The sequence below is a fragment of the Haliaeetus leucocephalus genome, unplaced genomic scaffold (assembly GCF_000737465.1).
Source record: "Haliaeetus leucocephalus isolate CR32 unplaced genomic scaffold, Haliaeetus_leucocephalus-4.0 Scaffold140, whole genome shotgun sequence".
Taxonomy (NCBI): Eukaryota; Metazoa; Chordata; class Aves; order Accipitriformes; family Accipitridae; genus Haliaeetus; species Haliaeetus leucocephalus.
Genome location: NW_010972576.1, coordinates 11947490 through 11966498, shown reverse-complemented (window position 1 = coordinate 11966498; position 19009 = coordinate 11947490).

Genomic DNA, 19009 nt, shown 5'->3' with positions numbered 1-19009 from the left:
TAGAGGTACTATACCTAGACTTCCAGAAAGTAAAAAGTAAAATTCCTCCTTACATTGCAAGAGTGCAATTCTGTAGGAGCTACCAGGATCACAACCAGTCCGACAACTAAATTTGCTCTGTGCACAAAAGGAAATGCAAGGATATGATCCTTATGGGTCCCTTCCAACTTGAGATATCCTAGGATTCTATGACAGCATGACTCAAAATGAACAACTGCTGTAAGATTCCTGTTCTCTATTTTAACACATTTTTTTCCCTCAACCCTTCTCCTTCACTAGGGTGAATAGAATCAATTGTACATGTTTAATAGACTTTATCAATATTTTTGTTGTATCTCTTCAACGTATAATATGTCGGGGTAGATCTAACTCTCACATTCCTTACCTCATTTGCCTCCTCCCCCTTCCATTTTGTATGAGGGATACAATATTTTTGTCCTAATGGAAATTAAAGCAACAGGGCACCTTAAAGAATAGGGAATGATCAATCTTGCTAACAAATGCAAAGCCATACATGCTAGGATATGATCTAGTTTGTTCTTTACAGTAGAAATGCAAAAATTGTCTCTGAACTGGTGCCCAGTTACACTGAAGACAAAAATTTAATGCTGAGGTATTAGTAAAGGCATTAATATCTGCCTTTGTCTTCTAATTAACAATTATTGAAGGGTTTGAACTATTGCAGACAGGGGAGAAGATTTGTACTTAGCCCTCATAAGTGCATTTCAGAGTCTATTCCACAAAGTGACTTCTGTCAAATAGTCTTCCATTTTCCCACCACTTTGATACAGACAGGAAATGAACATAATACACAAAGGGGGCCAGAACACTGACTACCAAGATGAAGACAAAGACCTCGAGCCCTGCACCTGTCTGTACAAACATCTGACCTAACAGGTCAGTTATTAAAACTTGTCTGATACGTGAATGCATATAGCAAGTCAGGATACGAAATATTGTTGAACGCAGATACACAGTATCTTCCATTAAAAAGTTAATCATTAAATCCATGCCCACTGACACACAAGTTTGATTTTATTCTCCGTCTATTGATTGGATAAGAAAAAAACCATCCTCTTAAAATATGCACAAAGTTGCACAGCAACAGGATCTCAGTATCAACTCCCCCCCATATTCACATACATTTCAAATGTTTTGCGGATATACCAGCTACCCATGGCACTTCACAACTGCAAGCAGGGCAGTCAGCAATTCTGAAACCTATATTGTCTTCACATCAATGTTTGGTTTGCAAGTTTGATGGAGGAGAGCATCGCATGGATGTTTTAAGGTAAAATCATATACACATTTGAAAGACCTTTTTAGAACAATTTTGTAGGCTATAAGCTCAACAGCAGAGACTGGACATGTCCTAAGAGGCATGAAACACCAGGACATGTAGCACTGTTCACATTTATGTCCTTATGTGTGAGATGAAAACATAAGCCATATGTAATGGAATGTTACCTAGGAAGCAGTTGAATGGTTTCATTATCTGTCACAGTATTTGTAAAATTTGTTGTTTGAAACTTCAAACACTAGCAACCATATGGGATATCAGCCATACACCATTTGTCCTCTGGAATTGCTCTCCGACTCTTGCACAATGTAGAAAATCAAATGGTAAGCAAAATGAACTAAAATAAGGCTCAAAAGCTGTGTAAAGTGGGTCAGTCTGAACAGCTTAAAGAATATTTTTGTTTCCAGCTAAGCACTTAAACATCAGTCCACTTTCAAAGCGGACTAAAAATTGCAAAGCACATGAAAACAACTAGTCCTGGTGAAGAACCACATCTTTGCTCCACCAAATCTAGTGAGTGAACAGACAGGGTAAGAGGCACGAAGGATGTGTGAATCAGCTGTAGAGCTGAGTGTCCTAAGCATGAGTCTACAGAGCAATGCCTTCCTGTTTCATGAATGCTGCATTTTTTTCTGATCAGGACTAATCTTTTTTGCATCCTGATGTTAACAGATGTCTTTTGATTTTTTAGAAATATTAATCTATCATATTGTTCAACAGCTAAAGAGTCAAGTTCTGCTCACTATGGCATTCTAAATGGTTCCTGATCCAAGAAGGGTTTTTACGTCACTATTGGTAGTCTTCCAGGAAATTATCCCATTCCTTAGGTACACAAAAACGTCCTTTCAGCCACACGAAGGGAGGATTCCTTTCTAGTGGACAGGCTTTTTCTAGTCTATCATTTCCTTCTAGACTAGAGCTGGTGGGATCATGAAGGTCCTCAAGGCTGAATTATGCATGTGGAAACTTACTTTCACCACAGACAACATGAATTCTTGCACAGCAGGCCTAGGAATGGGAGAGGGACTGGCAGAAGGATGAACTGGCTTACAGTGCTGGGCTAAGCAGTTGAGGGTGAAGAAAAAGGGAAGCATGGAGCAGAGAGGCAGGGAGAGAACACAGGTCTAAAGAGAGGAAGGATACAACACCGAGCAAAGATTTTTATTTTAAGTTGAAAAGAGCTCTCATTGCTTTTTCTAAGAACATGCACAATTTCAAAGCTATTATCAATATATGGCATTTCTGACATGCTGGGGTCAAGTTCACATGTGCAACGAGGAAAATCTGATTCTCTTTACTGGCATTTGACCATATCATCTCCATTTTCACCCTCTTCACCCATCATCTTTCTGTTCCTTTATCAGTCTCTCCTGGGCAGCAGCTTAAAGTTGAGTATATGGTAAGTCTAGTGATTCATACAATCATGGAGCAGTTTGGGTTGGAAGGGACCTTAAAGATCATCTAGTTCCAACCCCCCCACCATGGGCAGGGACACCTTGCACTAGACCAGGGTGCTCAAAGTCCCATCCAACCTGGCCTTGAACACTTCCAGGGATGGGCCATCCACACCTTCTTTGGGTAACCTGTTCCAGTGCCTCACCACCCTCACAGTAAAGAACTTCTTCCTTATGTCTAATGTAAATCTCCACTCTTTCTGTTTAAAGCCATTACCCCTTGTCCTATCACTACAAGCTCTTGTAAAAAGTCCCTTTCCTGCCTTCTTATAGGCCCCCTTTAGGTACTGGAAGGCTGCTGTAAGGTCTCCCCAGAGCCTTCCCTTCTCCAGGCTGAACAACCCCAACTCTCTCAGCCTGTCTTCACAGGAGAGGTGCTTCAGTCACCTGATCATCTTCACGGCCATTCTCTGGACTTGATCCAACAGGTCCATGTCCTTCTTATGTTGAGGACCCCAGAGCTGAACACAGTACTCCAGGTGGGGTCTCATGAAAGTGGAGTAGAGGAGCAGAATCACCTCCCTTGACCTGTTGATCACGCTTCTTTCGATGCAGCCCAGGATACGGTTGGCTTTCTGGGCTGCAGACACACATTGCTGGGTCACATTGAGCTTCTCGTCAGCCAATTCTAGCTGTTTGCCATATTACACATAACAACCACGTGCATTCAATATTTGAATGTGTGGCTTTTCTTTCCAGAGTAGCAATGGGAAGGACACATTGCTCTTTGGAGTGGTTTGCATTATTTAGCTTATCTGTTTCAGTTACAATTGTATTTTAATCAATTCCACTGCTCACTTTCTTTGAAATAACAAAAAGACCATCTCTTCTAGAATATAAATGCAGACTCACAAGCCTAAAATTACCATCAATAAAACACCAGTAGATTTATGCAAGATATATTTTAACCCAGAAAAATATTTACTACTCTGTCCCAGCAAAGAGTTTATATGGGCAATGAGCCCATATATGAGATTGCAAAAATGAAAAGGAAACAAATGGGTTTGCTCTATAACACGTACATGGAGCATTGGAGTATCAAACATTGTTCTCTACTGATGCTTACATAGTGTTAGAGATGAATGTAGACAGCACCCAGCTCTGAACAGACCGTCACTTTAAATATTTTCATTTTCTGTTTGAGTATTTATGACTCTGTACTGTTTTCTTATACTTGAGAGATGACAATCACACACCATTTCTCATCAAGTGTCCCACTTCCAGGTCTTTCACATTGTAGAATTAACACAAACACAAATGTCAATCAATCTTTGCTTCTAGAACCATGTAAGCTAGCACTATGTAAATGTAGTTTATTATCTGAATAATCCTTTGGCATTTATTTTAAGTTGAATACTCTGAGCTTTGACTTATACAAATATTACAATAGCCACGCCAAATACTCCAGCAGGGGATATCAATATTTTTAAATACAACCTACTTCCCATAAAAATCCAATACATCATAAGATTGTTGTCATTTACACCACCACTTTAGAGAAACTGATGGTGGTGTGCGCTTCTAGCAATATCATTCATATCCACAAAATGGTAAGCAAGTAAATCTCTTACGATGCTGATCAAATGTGTGTTTTTTTAACATCCTACAAGTTATTTAAAAACCACAATCTGCTGTGCATAAAATAACAAGACAAGACTATTTAAGTAATGAACTCATCTGAAAACAGAGCTCAGATGGTTCTTGAGAGACCATGTAGGTTAGCTTTTTTCCCAGTGCAGGATCAAATCTCTGTATCATTCCTAAGTGATAACTTGTGCTCAAAGGCCTCCAAGGATGATCTATTCCATTACCATTTCAAACTGTATCATACTGTCAAAGTTAATCTCCTCAGAGAGACTAAATCTCCTGCTCAACCTTATAGCTATTTTTTATGTTCCTGAAGACTGTTACTATGTCTACCCTCGCCCCTCCCACCCTGAAGCATTACTTCCCGTCTTGTCAACTGTATTCCTGTTTCCACAGCCACTACGATGTTTGCCTTTCCTCTGCTCCCAAATAGCAGGATATCGCTAACTCACGTTCACTTTGTCATTCACTATTGTTTGCAGGTTGTTTTTTTCTGCAGAACTGCTTTTTGACTTGTCACTTGCCATCTATGCTGATCACTACACTCAATTGCATCCCAGTTCTTTAAAAGCATTCCCCCAGACTGTCAGGATCATTTTCTAACCCTTTCTTTCAGTGTGCTTGTAACCCTCCTCCTATCTGCACATTTAATGAGTGTACTCTACTCCAACATGAAAGTCACATAGTAGAGCTGACTCTGCTATGGATTGTGCCCAACAGCTTTAGGGAGAGGAAAAAATGAAATACATTTCATATTAGGATGTTGATCTATTTTTTTTTGTTTTAGCCAATATACTGTGGACTGAATTTCTCAAATTTGCCTAGTAAAATACAAAAGGAGAAATACTTTTTCCACTATTCTATTTACACCTTAAACGGAAAGATTGTTCCATATTATATCCCCTTGTGGAATATACTTGAATTTATTTTTTTTAATAGTTCCACTAAAATACTGTCTGGAAATATAAGATCAGTGAAATTTTCTAGCATAAACGTATACTTTGCTGCAATCCCAAAGTCCCTCTGCAAAAAAAACCCCCAGATGTCACTGAAGCAGCATCAACTTCAGCAGCTGGAGAAAACTTGGCCATTGTATCTCACTCAGTACTTTTTAAATCCACTGAGCCTCTCTCCAGTGTTTAATTTCCAGTTCACTGGATTAGTGACAAGTGGCAAAAGATTCAATATAGATTGGACAGCAGAGCATTCAAGCAGTATTTCTCCAGAAGGACTTCTGTCATAGCTCCCATGGGGGACCGTCAGGAGCCTGCAGTTATGGGTGAGACCGGGGAAAAAAAAAACCTCATTGCAGACAACACTCATCACACTGGGTGCCTGTTCTACAGTAACACTGCAGATTGTCAGTCTCTTCTCAGGGAATCCGTTGCTCAGCCACAATGATTTACTGTAACTATGTTGACTGAGCAGCCAATAGGGACTTTGGTGAAGTTGCAGCATGGATGTATTTTTATATGTATGCATGTATAGTACATATATATTGTGTATATCTATATTTAAGTTTGCAGAAAGCATGTCTTGATTTTGCACCATCATATACGGTGATGCAAACATTGGCTGGAACAATTTAGTTACTTCATTGTCAGATTTGGAAGCATGCCTGGCTATGAGTATACTGTGTACACAGCCTGAATGCAAGTTGGTTTATACCCATACGCATGTGTAGAAAACACCCTTCCACAGTAAAATCACATCAGAAGCAGCATCTGGTTGAGAAAACCTAATGGAGTTACCCTCCAATCCTTTCGGTGTTGACACCCCTCCCATGCCTCATAGTTAGCACTGCTGCCTGACCTTGTCTTTTCTTTCTTAATACGAACTTCTAGCACCTCTATCCCCCATTCCTCCTGCTCTGCCTTTAGAGCCAGGGACTGCTCACAACATCAGAGTCAAGGTGTCCTCAAAACTCTGCTTGGAGCATGTCTGTTTTTGAAAGCTCCTAGTTCTCATAAATTCATTTCAAGGTCTCCTACAGGAGAAGAAAAGCCTGCTTGGGGCATCCAAGTCATAAGCAAGAAGTCAATAATTACAGGTGTACACAGAATCTCTGTTTCACAGAAATTATTTATAGAACAGTACCACAGAAACAGCCAACTCATCTGTTTTACAATGGAAATCCTTGGAACTGCCCACCTCAATGAGTACAGCTCTCAGTAGCATCATTTACATTTTATTTGTATATAACACAATTTACCCCTGTAGAACACGCAGCAGAATCCCTTTACCATGACTATTATAAAATACACAACTTGGCAAGCCTGGCTGGAAACACAGGTTTCATGTTGCAAGTGAACTGGAAGAAAAACACCTCCCAGAGACAGAAAAAATTCCCTTCTTTACCCAGCACCATTACCAGGCAGCACTAACAACAACATTAATATGGAAACTGAAGCAAATTATATCAAAGTTACCTATACTGTGCATGGATGGCTTGTGTTGTAGCTCCTGACAGGACTGCAGATACGGCTTTAACCATATCATGTTCAGATGGAACCTCCTGCGTTTAAGTTTGTGACCACTGCCTCTGGTCCCATCATTGGGCACCACTGAGAAAAGCCTGGCTCTGTCCTCTTTGTACCCTTCCTCCATGTCCCTCTTGTACCGGGGAGCCCAGAACTAGACCCAGCACTCCAGGTGTGGCCTCAGCAGTGCTGAGCAGAGGGGAAGGATCACCTCCCTCGACCTGCTGGCCATACTTCGTCTAATGCAGCCCAGGACACCATTGGCCACCTTTGCCATAAGGGCACACTGCTGGCTCATATTTGACTTGATGTCCACCAGCACCCCCAGGTCTTTTTCTACAAAGATGCTTTCCAGCTGGGTGGCCCCCAGCATGTACTGGTGCATAGGGTTCTTCCTCCCCAGGCGCAGGACTTTGCACTTCCTTTTGTTGAACCGAATGAGACAAAGGACAGCATGTCTTTTCAAACCTAAGAAATAGAAATTTCCCTTTAGTTTTTATTTAGAGGCTTTGGCATCCAGTATTTGAGGTGAGTCCAAGGGAAATAAATAGAAACTCACACTGCAAGTATATTTTTCAATTAGTTGGGAAAAACTGTGAACCACAATGTTTTACTGAAACATTATTCTTTTCCTATAATGCTAGATTCTAGCCTTAGCCATACTATTAGCCTGGTGTGAGATCAGACTGTGGTCCATAGTTGTTAGTATCAAAACCTCTTTTTCCATGGTTTTAGTGAGGTGTGAAGGTGCGTATTGTAGAAATTAACCAGTTACAGCTCATACGATAAGTACACAGACTACAGAAATGACACAAAGCAGCTCACTACGAATAGGTTAGTTATTACATAACACAGCCAAACAACAGAAATATTTCAATAATTTATCTCTTGCACAGATATGTTAGCTTCAGTTTTCAGTTATTTGGGACTAAGTTACCAGGATGAACAAGTAAAGAACTTCTGTATCACCATGTTCAAGGACAATGAATTCAAACTGGAAGAGATGCAAAGGTATGCTACTAGCAGGGTCAAAGAAAAGAAAGCTGCAATGCTAAAAGAAGCTATAAGCATGTGGCTTACCCAGATTAACAAAAGGGAGGGTAAAAGGATATGGCTACCTTCCAAAAATAAATTAAGGGTATAAACACTAAACATGGGGAAAACTTTTTGCAGTAACTGGCATTGCTTGCACAGGAACAAGTGGGGGAAAGTAGCCTAGAAATTAAAAGAAGACTAATCAGATCAAACTATTGTAAATAATCTTAATGGCAGTAACCCCTCCTATTTTTAACACAGAACATGACAGGTTTCTGATAAGGGCTACATGATACAGTTCCTACAGTAGCAAAGGAATAGACTCAGATTCATTGCAATTGCATCTTACATTCAATTAGAGCATTTCATATAAGCAGCCCCTCAGGCACATCATTTCATGCACAACACTCTCATAGAGATCTGCTGCTGTTCCAGGCACTGCTCCATTGATCCTATCCTGCCTAACCAGCTGTGCAGGATGATACATCTCTAAAGCATATGTGAAGGTCTTTGCTGGTTCCTGTGAGTTCTGAGTGGAAATATACTAAGAACACACTTATTTCTCCTAATTTCCTTTCCTTCCTTCTGTGTTTGCTGTGTGATTAAGGTTTTACAAAGACTAAAGTAAAGAGAAGCCTAGCAACCATCTAGATAGTCAGCAGAAGCAACTCTTCTGTCAACAACCACTTAAGTTTTTTATCTGTGAATAAGCCCTTTGCATGAACACTTGAATGCAAATGGCTCTCTCCAGAGGTGGCAGTTGCTCTAACTGAGAGTACCCTGGGACCTTGCCATACAAGCAACACTCCATAAGGAACAGAATTAAAAAGAAAAACATTAAGAGCAATTACTCACTGACTTACTTAGCTATACTAAGATACTCTCACCAAAATTTGTATTTAAAAATACACTTGTTAAATGATCGATGACTAAGCCATTGATCTGGATTTTGACCTGCAGTAAACAAGTCAAATTGTAACAGCTGAAATCCTGGTAATGTTTTTACTTGAATTGGATTTTCTGCTGCAACACTTAAGACTGCTTGGTTTAGATACTTGCTACTGATTGTTACACACAGTAAGAAATCAGTTATGGTCCTAGTCTGGATCACATAGTTTACAGAACAAGATAAGGCAGTGTCAATTAAATTCCTGATCAGATTGGCACATATTCTGATCAATTATCACCATATGCTGGGAAAAAAGAAAGACTTTAAGGAAAGCAATATCATGTGATGGTACAACATGGTCTTACAGCACAGACGAAACATGCCAGAAATGTAAGGATGCTATTATCTTCATACACGAGTTGCATGACATATAAAAATGGTCACCAATTTCAGTGGGAAATGACACGCATTTGACACTTGCAGGTACAAAACTCCCTACTTTCCTTATATAATTCCTCATGAGTATTAGGACCTGGGCTGATAATTTTTTTTTTTTTTTTCAGAATTCTCAATTTCATATTTTGGCCTGTACCTTAGAAATACTCAGTTACCTTCATTTTTGTTTTACTTAGAGGCAACATTCCTTTTTCTCAGTGAAAGGGTCAATGTTTCAAAGACATGTCAGTAACAACATCAGTAGCTTTATGCCAAGTACTAATCTGATAATATTACCCAAGTCATACTACCCAAACTTTGCACAAACTGAGATGGAAGCCATATTCCAGAACAAACACAGCACAAATTTTCTTTGAACTTAATTAAACATTTGCAATAAAGGCTGGTTATCTCTTGAAAACATCCTTTGTAATAAACCTGCTGAGAGATTTTTCTGCTGTATGGGGTTTAATAAATGCAGGAAGGGTCTTAGTTTGTTTTAATTTTGGTAAGAATTAGGAAGGTACTTATTTTTGTTTTGGCTTTCTTCACATCCTTTGGGCTTTGCATGCAAGACAGAGAAAGTCTTCTGTTGTACATCAGAATGTCTGTTTTAGTAAACACATGTGTTTCAATAGAAATGCATATAATTTTTATCCTCTTATCTTTTTTATCACCAGAATAGTATTAACAGCATCTCTTGTCAGCCAGTATTTTGCTATTCAAATCTCTGTAGTTCCTTTTCTTGCTTTGAGCAAGAATTCATCCCCCTTAGCAACTAAGCACTGAGGCTTATATTGATGTACTTTATCCATGTATAGATGGTGATAAGCAGATGATAATGTGTTTTGGCTTTCACATGCAAAATTTATGTTTCTATTATGTTACATCTGTGTTTATTTACTGAACCAGTGCTAAAGCTTTTACGTGGACTTAAGTCTTCCAGGGCATTTATGTCCCAAACATTAATTCTTAAAGAAGTCATGGAGATTTTTATAAATCCCTAGATGATTAAAAAAAACTGCAATAAAAGAAAGCTGGGTTACAATGGCACGGTCTGAATTTCTCAGGTGAAATCTTATTGAAAAACTCAGTTCAAATGGAGAAAACTGTAACTGGCACCTAACTTGCAGCAAAAATAGCCTTTTCTCTGTTCTGAAGGAATTAACAATAATAATAACTATAATAATAATTTATCAACAACACAATAGAACTTACTCGTGTTAGAGTGTTATAATAATGCTTGCAGTAGGAATTTTCAGAAATTTGGTTGCTGTATTGTCATTGCTTTTGCATTTTCGAGGGGCTTAGACCAAATGTTTTGTTTTGTACAGTAGTGCCACAAACCATCACTAACTTAAGTTCAGCTCCAAAACAGGACATACATGGAGTTTAGATACTTGCATTCAAAAGCAATATCCAGAAAACCCCTTTACTCCCTAATAGGCTGGAAGAGCAGGCACCTAACTTCAACATACCCTATTCCAGTTTCGATCTGACAGTTCCCAGGTTTGCCCTTTCACCAGAACTGCCCCAGTTCCACAGGTTCTTCCACTGACACTGACAAAGCATTTCTCTACCAATGCAATGTCACTCAGTAGTCCTACATAGGAACCGCCAGTCCTTGTCCAAGACCAAAAGCACATCATGCTAGGCACTCTGAATACAGAATAGAAACGCATGCCCTGCCCTACAGAGTTGTACTGGGTCTGGCTGGGATGGAATTAACTTTCTTCATCGCAGCCCATACCTTGCTGTGTTTTGCAGCTGTGACCAAAACAGCATTGGTAAGACACCAATGTTTTAGCGATCGCTGCGCAGTGCTTGCACAGTGACAAGGCTTCTCCGTTTCTCACTCTGCTCCCTGCAGCAAGCAGGCTGGGGTGGACAAATGGTTGGAAGGGAGTACTGCCGGAACAGCTGACCTAGATTGACCTGAGGAATATTCTGTGCCATATAATGTCGTGCTCAGCAATAAAAACTGGGAGGTAGTCTTTCCAAGGTAACTGTTGCTCAGAGACTGGCTGGCCATCAGTCTCCTGGTGGGAGGTGGTAAGAGATTGCCTTTGCATCACTGATTGTTTTGGGTTTTTTTCCCTTAGATTTATTAACTATAAGCATGCACATTCATTAATTGGGTAAGCTTGCTCTTGCCGTTCACAAACATTCAAAACTTAGAACCCATTACAGTTTTGTGGAAATAACCTTTGAGGATATTATTAGGGCTGTTCCTGGTAAAGGAACATATGTAAAGGGACCCAAGATGGTATATAATACCCAGTGATTTATGGATACTGGACTGCACATTCCATGTAGATCATTACCAAATATGTTGTTTATTTAAATATTCTGTCAGCAATGTATAGAGTGATGCACTGTAACTAGCCTTCATTTTAAATTACTTTAAGACCTTACTATAATTCAGTCCAAAAGTGATTTTTTTTCCTCCCAGGAACTTCAGAAACTTAACTTACAACTCAGAAAATCTGCAAATCTCGTACTAGAAAATAAGAGTAACAAAATGACACATGCTTCAAGAATCTAAATCTAATTCTAAATAATCTTTGGTATCCAAGAGAAAAAAACACAGAAAAACAATTTGGAAAAATACAAAATAAAAAGTAGACACAAAAAAGGATATGTATTCTATTTAAAATGTAGATTCCTTCACAACAGTGTTTCAGCAGTTAGTATATTTAGTAGAGGCTTGACATTTCTAGAAGTGATTATCAGAACAAGGCCATTATAAGGGTCTCCCATTTGCCTCCCAGTTTCTTAAAACGCTGGATATAAAAAGATGCGATAAAGCATTCAGACTTGCAGTTTATTAGGAGTCACACACCTGAATACAACAACAAAGAAATTTTTCATTTTCAGAGTGTAACTGGATGTGTAACAGCATTTAATGTATCAAATATCCTCTTTCCAGGATATTACTAAAGTCATTTGGGTTGTCATCTCATCAAGCAAAAACTAAACCATGTGATACTTAAAATAAAAAAATATGCAAAGCTTTGTGATTTAGTTGACCCCTTACAAATCAGCAATTTGTGGAGTAACACTTGACTGCTAACACAGCAATGAAAGTATCCTGACCAAACACTACTTTTTAACCAAAGCTCATAGCAAAGACAACCAAAACCCACCACTAGCATAGATCTGCTATTTAACTAGTAATAGGTCTGGTGCTTTTCTTCTGTTCGGCAGGTATCTCTCAAAAAAAAAGTGGATTGTTGGGGCATGTTTTATAATATTACTGTGTCAATATACTAGTGCTCAGTGTGGTGGGTGTATGTAACCTGGACAGATACAGAATACTCAGCATCAGTTAGGCACTTGAGAGATGTTATATATTCAATGAATTTCCTGTACTCATGAAACATTCATCAATCGGATTTAATAGCTTTTGTGAAATATTTATGTGGCTGATAAGGCAAGAAAAGCATCAGGAAAGAAAGTGTGACCACTGGCTTGAAAACTAAAGTAGGGAATCAGGCAAAAAATCAGGGAGGTGTCTAATCTTGGGTCAAATTGTTTTTTCTTGTAACCTGATTTATTAATTAAATTCAGTTTGTTCACTGTTACCAGAACTTGGTTTCATGGATTTTTTTGCAGGTTGGAAGGGCGTAGAGAGTGTACCAAAGCTGGTGTTTAACTATATGGCAATGAAATTTTATTTGCATGCCTTGCATGTCATATACATTGCCACTTGACAAAAATCAATTATGCTTTTGACCTTATGATTGCAGGAAAGAGCTAAGTTATCAAGAAATCAAATCTACCTTACACTGTTCATGAGGCATATTTTAATCATAGAAGCTGAATATTTTGTTGTCCTATCTTATGCGTCTATCATCTTGGATGCACTTAAAAAGAAAAACAAAGACACATCTTTGAATGCTCCAAGAAAACCTCATTCCCACTGCTAATTCATATCTAAAAAGGAAAATTAACATGCAGTCAATGAGGCTATGTACTTCCACAGCTTTAGGTACCTGGTGCTGAGTCTTTATGAGGAAAGCACACTGAAGCCTTGTATTCCATCTTCAAACTGAAGTATGTGTCTGGGCATTTAGGCAACAGGAAGAGTTTCAAGAGGAGTTAGCCTACAGAACCTAGGGCTTTGTACATCTACACCCCAGCTGACTGCAGTAACTTCGAGCAAACTTCTACCTTGCTGGAAAAGCTTCATTGCTGAACTATATAACCATCATAAACTGACAGGATAGAGTAATAAGGTTTTCAGCTTATATAATAGAAAATATGTAGGATTGGAGCTGACACAAGAAGCATTGGGTGGGAGAATCATTCAACAGGTCACAGTGGTCTCTATTGAAGGATGTTTGAAAATACTTTGCCTTCACAAATGTTTTTGTCTTACTCTCCTTTAGTGTGACTTTATCTGGGTCAAGGACAATTTAGTGAAGAGCAAGGGAAGAAAACCTCCCCAAATTTCTCTTCAGCATGAGGACAGTTTCTACAGGGATACAAAAAAGCTACTGAGCCAACCAATTAAACTATCACTTTCACAGCCTGCCAAAGGAGAGCAATGCTACTAAGCTGATGAACAGCCCACAGCAACAGGATTGCTTGAAGCTCTAATGGAACAGGAACATCTAAAGACAATAAGTGAATACTATACATATCTGAGTTCCATATAGCAATGTTTTGTGTTTGTGGGTTGGGCTTTTTTCCTAAGTTTAAAACAAACTTTTATATGGTTGATTTTCTTTGTTGCAGCAATCTAACTGTCCTTCTTTTCTAAGGATTGATCTCAAATTTTTGAAGACTGTCACTTGAACTTAAACCTTATTTTTGGCTGGTCCATTATTTAACAAATTGATTTACTATTTAATATTTGATAAATATATATTAAGAATTAATATGTATTTTTAAAAGTGCAGCTCACACAAATATGGAATGGTTAGCAATGAATGGTAATAAGGTACAGTAGCTAGCACTATGTTATTTGAAGCATATTATATAAAGCAGTAGATAACTTTCTTACTATCATGTAACATTTATATATGCATACATGGATGTGGTTTCATTTTTGCAAATGCTGTTGTACTTTTAATATATTTGCAGCACCAAGTCCCACAGAATATTACAGCACAACTGTGCAAAATCTTCCCCAGAGAACAGGATCGCCACTGTGAGCAGGTCATTCTGCTAAACAGACCCTGCTTTTGGTGCTGAACATTGGACCCATAGCACAATAATGCCTTTCGACCTCTTTTGAGCAACTCTTATCCCAGTCCATAGCCCTTTGAACTTCTGGAAACCCCTCAGCATGATCAGCAATTACATGATGAACACACAAATGAGTTATCAAAGGTTAACACTTTCCATCTTGTCTGCCAGTTTACAGTAACTTCTGCACATAGAACTCACTTTGCCCTGCTATAAAAGTTACCTATAATTCTCTTAACTACTTTTTAGGCATAAAACAATAAGACTGCAGGTAATGAGATAACACCAAAATAACTCATTAAATGTTTGAACTGAGTTCTAACACTTTCCTACCAAGAAAACACTACAAGAAGTTCCTCCCAATAAACAATACGTTTCCCCAATCCTGCATGTGCATCTGCACAGCCTTAATTTTATACTAGTGACAATCTCAAAAATAGTAATCAATTAGCCTAGTAACTCTGTAATAAATAAAAACACATAAATAGATTTGTGCAGGATTGGGACAAAAAAAATATTTTCCTCGTTGAAAAAGATCTAAACCTAGATGAAACAAAATTTGACTGCTATAAAATAACTCTGCCTTAAGTCCATTGTAACTTCCACTTTACCAATTATTTTGAACTGCCGCTAGGTGAAAAACTGTGTAAGCATTTCTGAACAGTGACAAGTTCTGTCACTATAGCAGCGCCACCTGGTGGTTACCTGTCACTGCTGCCCACCAGCTTCTGAACATGCTGGAAGAGTTGGATTTCTGCACAGCTCAGGCACCTGCCTGGACCAGATCAGACACCCGTGGCCGAGCTTTGCCCTGTGCAGAGCGGTGTGTGTAGGCACACACGTGGGCAGCTGCCGGCTCCACAGGACGTTCTGCCACCCCCATGGTTAAGCTCTGCTACCAGCCGCGACGTGACGAGTGCCAGTGGGAAGCCGTTCAGGGGTCCCTTTCCTCGAGCCAGCAAATGCGTTACTGCTAACTTTGCAGTAACTTGGAGATTCTCCTGCCTCTTTGATAACAATCACTAACTGGGCAGGACTTCAAATTTCAGCAGGTTATTAGAGAGCTCCTCAAATTTTGCTTGATTCCTAAAACATCACTGGTTTCACAGCTGACCAAATAATTACGTTTGAAAGACTAGCAAAGACATTTATACACACCAGAAGAAAATGCTGTCAGCTGCAAGCAAGGAGGTGCCAGCATAACCCTTCTTCCACTTTTATCTTTAAAATTTCCCCTGCATAGTTAGTTTAATATTAACGTATTAGAATCAGCACATAAAAGACCAGGTTTTTGTGTTTTATTTGATTTTCATTGAAAGCAAATACCTGAGGATATTTAATCACAAAGCTCTCCAAATGACTTATTTCCAAATCTAAAATATTTAAAATCTTTCAGTACCCCAGCCTCATGTATCTCTGCTGCAAAACTGTCATGGTCACTTTCATACTTATTTTGAATATATCTAATTAACATGGGCCTTTGTTTTGAAAAGTTATTTTACTTTACTATACTTTAGTATTATACAAGGATTAATTAGTGAAATTATTCCTAAAGTTTTTCCTTTGGAACCAACCATTTCTTGAAATACTGGATAATATTTTAAATTTATATTTGTATTTACAAAACCAGAATATTTTAATTAACTAAGAGTTGTCCAAAGAAATATCAACCAGCTTTGAACATTTTAAATGAAAACAATTCTGATTTTTTAAATGTTTCCATTTTTCAACCAGCTATATTTGTACTTTACAAAAATAAAATTATGCTGATTTGAAGAATGACAAGAATTTCTCATTTTTTGAATGTCATGCAAGTATTATCCTTCAGTACATCATAGAAAAATGTAGGAAGCTTAAATCAGAATTCAAAAGGATGGCTTTCAGAGCAATGCCCCACAAAAAGACTACTACACTGAAGCATCTACAGCTGAAACCTGTGCACAGCTTATCCCGGGTTTAATGGGGTTGTTCTGATTAAATATATCTATTAAGACCACTTAAATTACACTGGCTTTATTTGGCAAATTGTATTAATGGGAGAAAAACTACCTCTGGGTCAATCTAGCACCATTTCTCTTCGGGGAAAAAAAACCAGGCAACATTTGTGTGAATGCATTTCAGTTTTGCGTATGGGTAGGCATGTCAGTGCCCTCCAGCCTCTCTACGCTTCGCCAATCTGTTCACCAGTGTGTGAGGTTGCAGCCAGCAGTTACAGTGCCTAACCATCACCTCCTAGTTCTGATGGTGGCATACGGACAGCTTCTGTTGTTGGCACTCACACTGCCCCGGGACGAGCACCCTAGCAGATCACTTGCATCTTCTTTCAGCATATACTGGCTGCCAAGCTTGCAAGTGACTTCTTGCCCTGCATCTTCTTGTACTTCAAAGTCAAATTAAGATACAGAAAACCCTTGCTAAAAACTAATGCCTCCAGTGTGGGCACAACAGTACAATTTAAAAAAAAAAAAAGGGGGGGGGGGGAATGCAGATCCCTAGCTGTTTTGGGCTTTTCCCCCCACTCGCCACATGGAACAGAGAACATCCTCCAAGCAAAAACATGATTGCGAGGCCTCTCTCCCACCTGCTCACAGTGCTTCCAAGCCCTCCTCTTTTCTCAATCCAAATTCATGTTCCTGATTAGCATGTAACATCTGTTAGAACAACACCAAAACCAACCCAATGTAAAAGCCACAGTAGCACTGGGAGCCCTCACCTACAGAACTTATACATATAAACCTGAAACACACCTGACAAAGCATAGATAGATCAGTCAAGAGCACAGTGTGGTAACTTGATTTACTTGCATGGTACTTAGAATAGAAAGAAAGTTGTGAAACCACTTACCATGTCTAGGGCCCTCCAATAGTACAACAGCAACACTGGAGGCAGCATCACAAAACTGCAAGAGAAAGAAAAATGAAAAAAAACCCTGAACCACTTTAATCTCTGAAATTGGACAATGAGCATTAAGGAGTTATGATTTATGTATCTGTGCTTTAGTCTACCAGAATCAGTACCTGCAGTTTCCAGAATGTCAAAGATACTAACAAAAGCAGAGCATCTGCAGAGTTTGGCTAAACATAAAAAGTTTGGAGGCTTTTTGGAAGCACTGACAAACAAGGAGTGACCAAGAGCATGAAATTCATAGGAGAGGTGGGCAGAGCTGAATTTAACCAAGGAAATGGACAAGGCCTGCTTTGATTTCAACAACAAGGTTTTAGCGGTAGCCGGTGAACACAAACTGAATTAACAAGTGGAAAGCCTCGAAAAGGCCATGGGACAGACAGCCTGATCACACATCCTTTCATTCCTTCTCAACACCTTTCACCGTATGTGAAACCCATATAGCACTCTCAGTGCCCAAATTACCTTCCAGCTAGGTGTCAGCTTTCCCGAACCTACAGATTTAATTTGTCATTTTAGTTATGTTATTAAACGTTCTGTAATTTATTAAATGCTATAGTTGTTTATGTTGCGTTATTAAAGTTTATTTTTCCCGAAGCTGGTGCTGTTGTCTAACTGTGGTATTTGCTGAGCTTTGTTAGCATGTCACTGGAAAATAAAAATTCCATTTCTTACTGAGGGGGGCTTAGTTACACCCTGCAATTCCTCAGGCACCAGCACCTCTCACATAAAGTCCCACAGCCCACGGCAGAACTGTTCACCTGATCTTAGACAACCACGTCTGCAGATCTCTCAAGAAGCCCTTCCTATCCTGCCTGGAGGAAGAAGGTTCTTCAGGAAATGGAAGAACAGTGTGAGCAGGTTAACGATCCCATCTTGTAGCAACAGCCCCTTTGCTTCCAAGACTGCCGAAACTTCCATCTCACTACTGCAGATCCCTTAGCCTACACGGGGAGGGGGCTGCCTTCACCCCGGCTGAAGCACGCTGCTGCCCGGTAAAGCCTCCACCGCTGCGGTTTAGCCCGCCGAGTGTGCATCCAGGTGCAAAGGACCCACGCTGGAGACGTGAGGACAGCTCCCACCCGTGTCCAGGTGAGACGCAGCAGCTACCAGGTATCTCCAGAACGGCTGCAAGAGGGGGACTCCCCATACACACACACACCCCCCTCCCCCGAGGGAATGCACGTACGCGCGCACCGCAGCCTTCAGGGAGCGGCGCAGAGCGCGTCACTTACATCCCGCCTCTCGGGAGGGAACCTGGGTCACCCGGTGTCGGCGGGACCGGGGGACCGGACCCATTACCCAGGACGAGGGGTCTGTTCCCTCACAGGCAGAATAATGTGAATCTGCCTGCCGGAAGACGTTGAGGCAGCGGTCGGTAGCCACAAAACCAGCCACATCGCAACGCAACACCGCGGATACCGCGAGGAAACGGCCAGATCTTCGCCCGTACCGCGGCTTGTCGGAAGAAAAGCGCCGCAAGGGGCTCGTAACCCCCGGCGGGCGCCCCTGCCTCCCCACCCCGGCCGGCAATGAGGTGAGCGAAGGCGCCAGCCCCCCTCACGGGGCTCCCAACACCCGCCCTCCCCGCCGAACCCCTCCCCGCCCGCCGCCTCGCCCTCCGCCCTACCGCGGCTACGAACCCCTGCGCCGGAGCGAGGGGGGCGGCGGCGCGCAGCGCGCATGCGCGCCGGCGGGAGGGGCGGCATCCCCTTCCCGTCCCCTTTCCCTT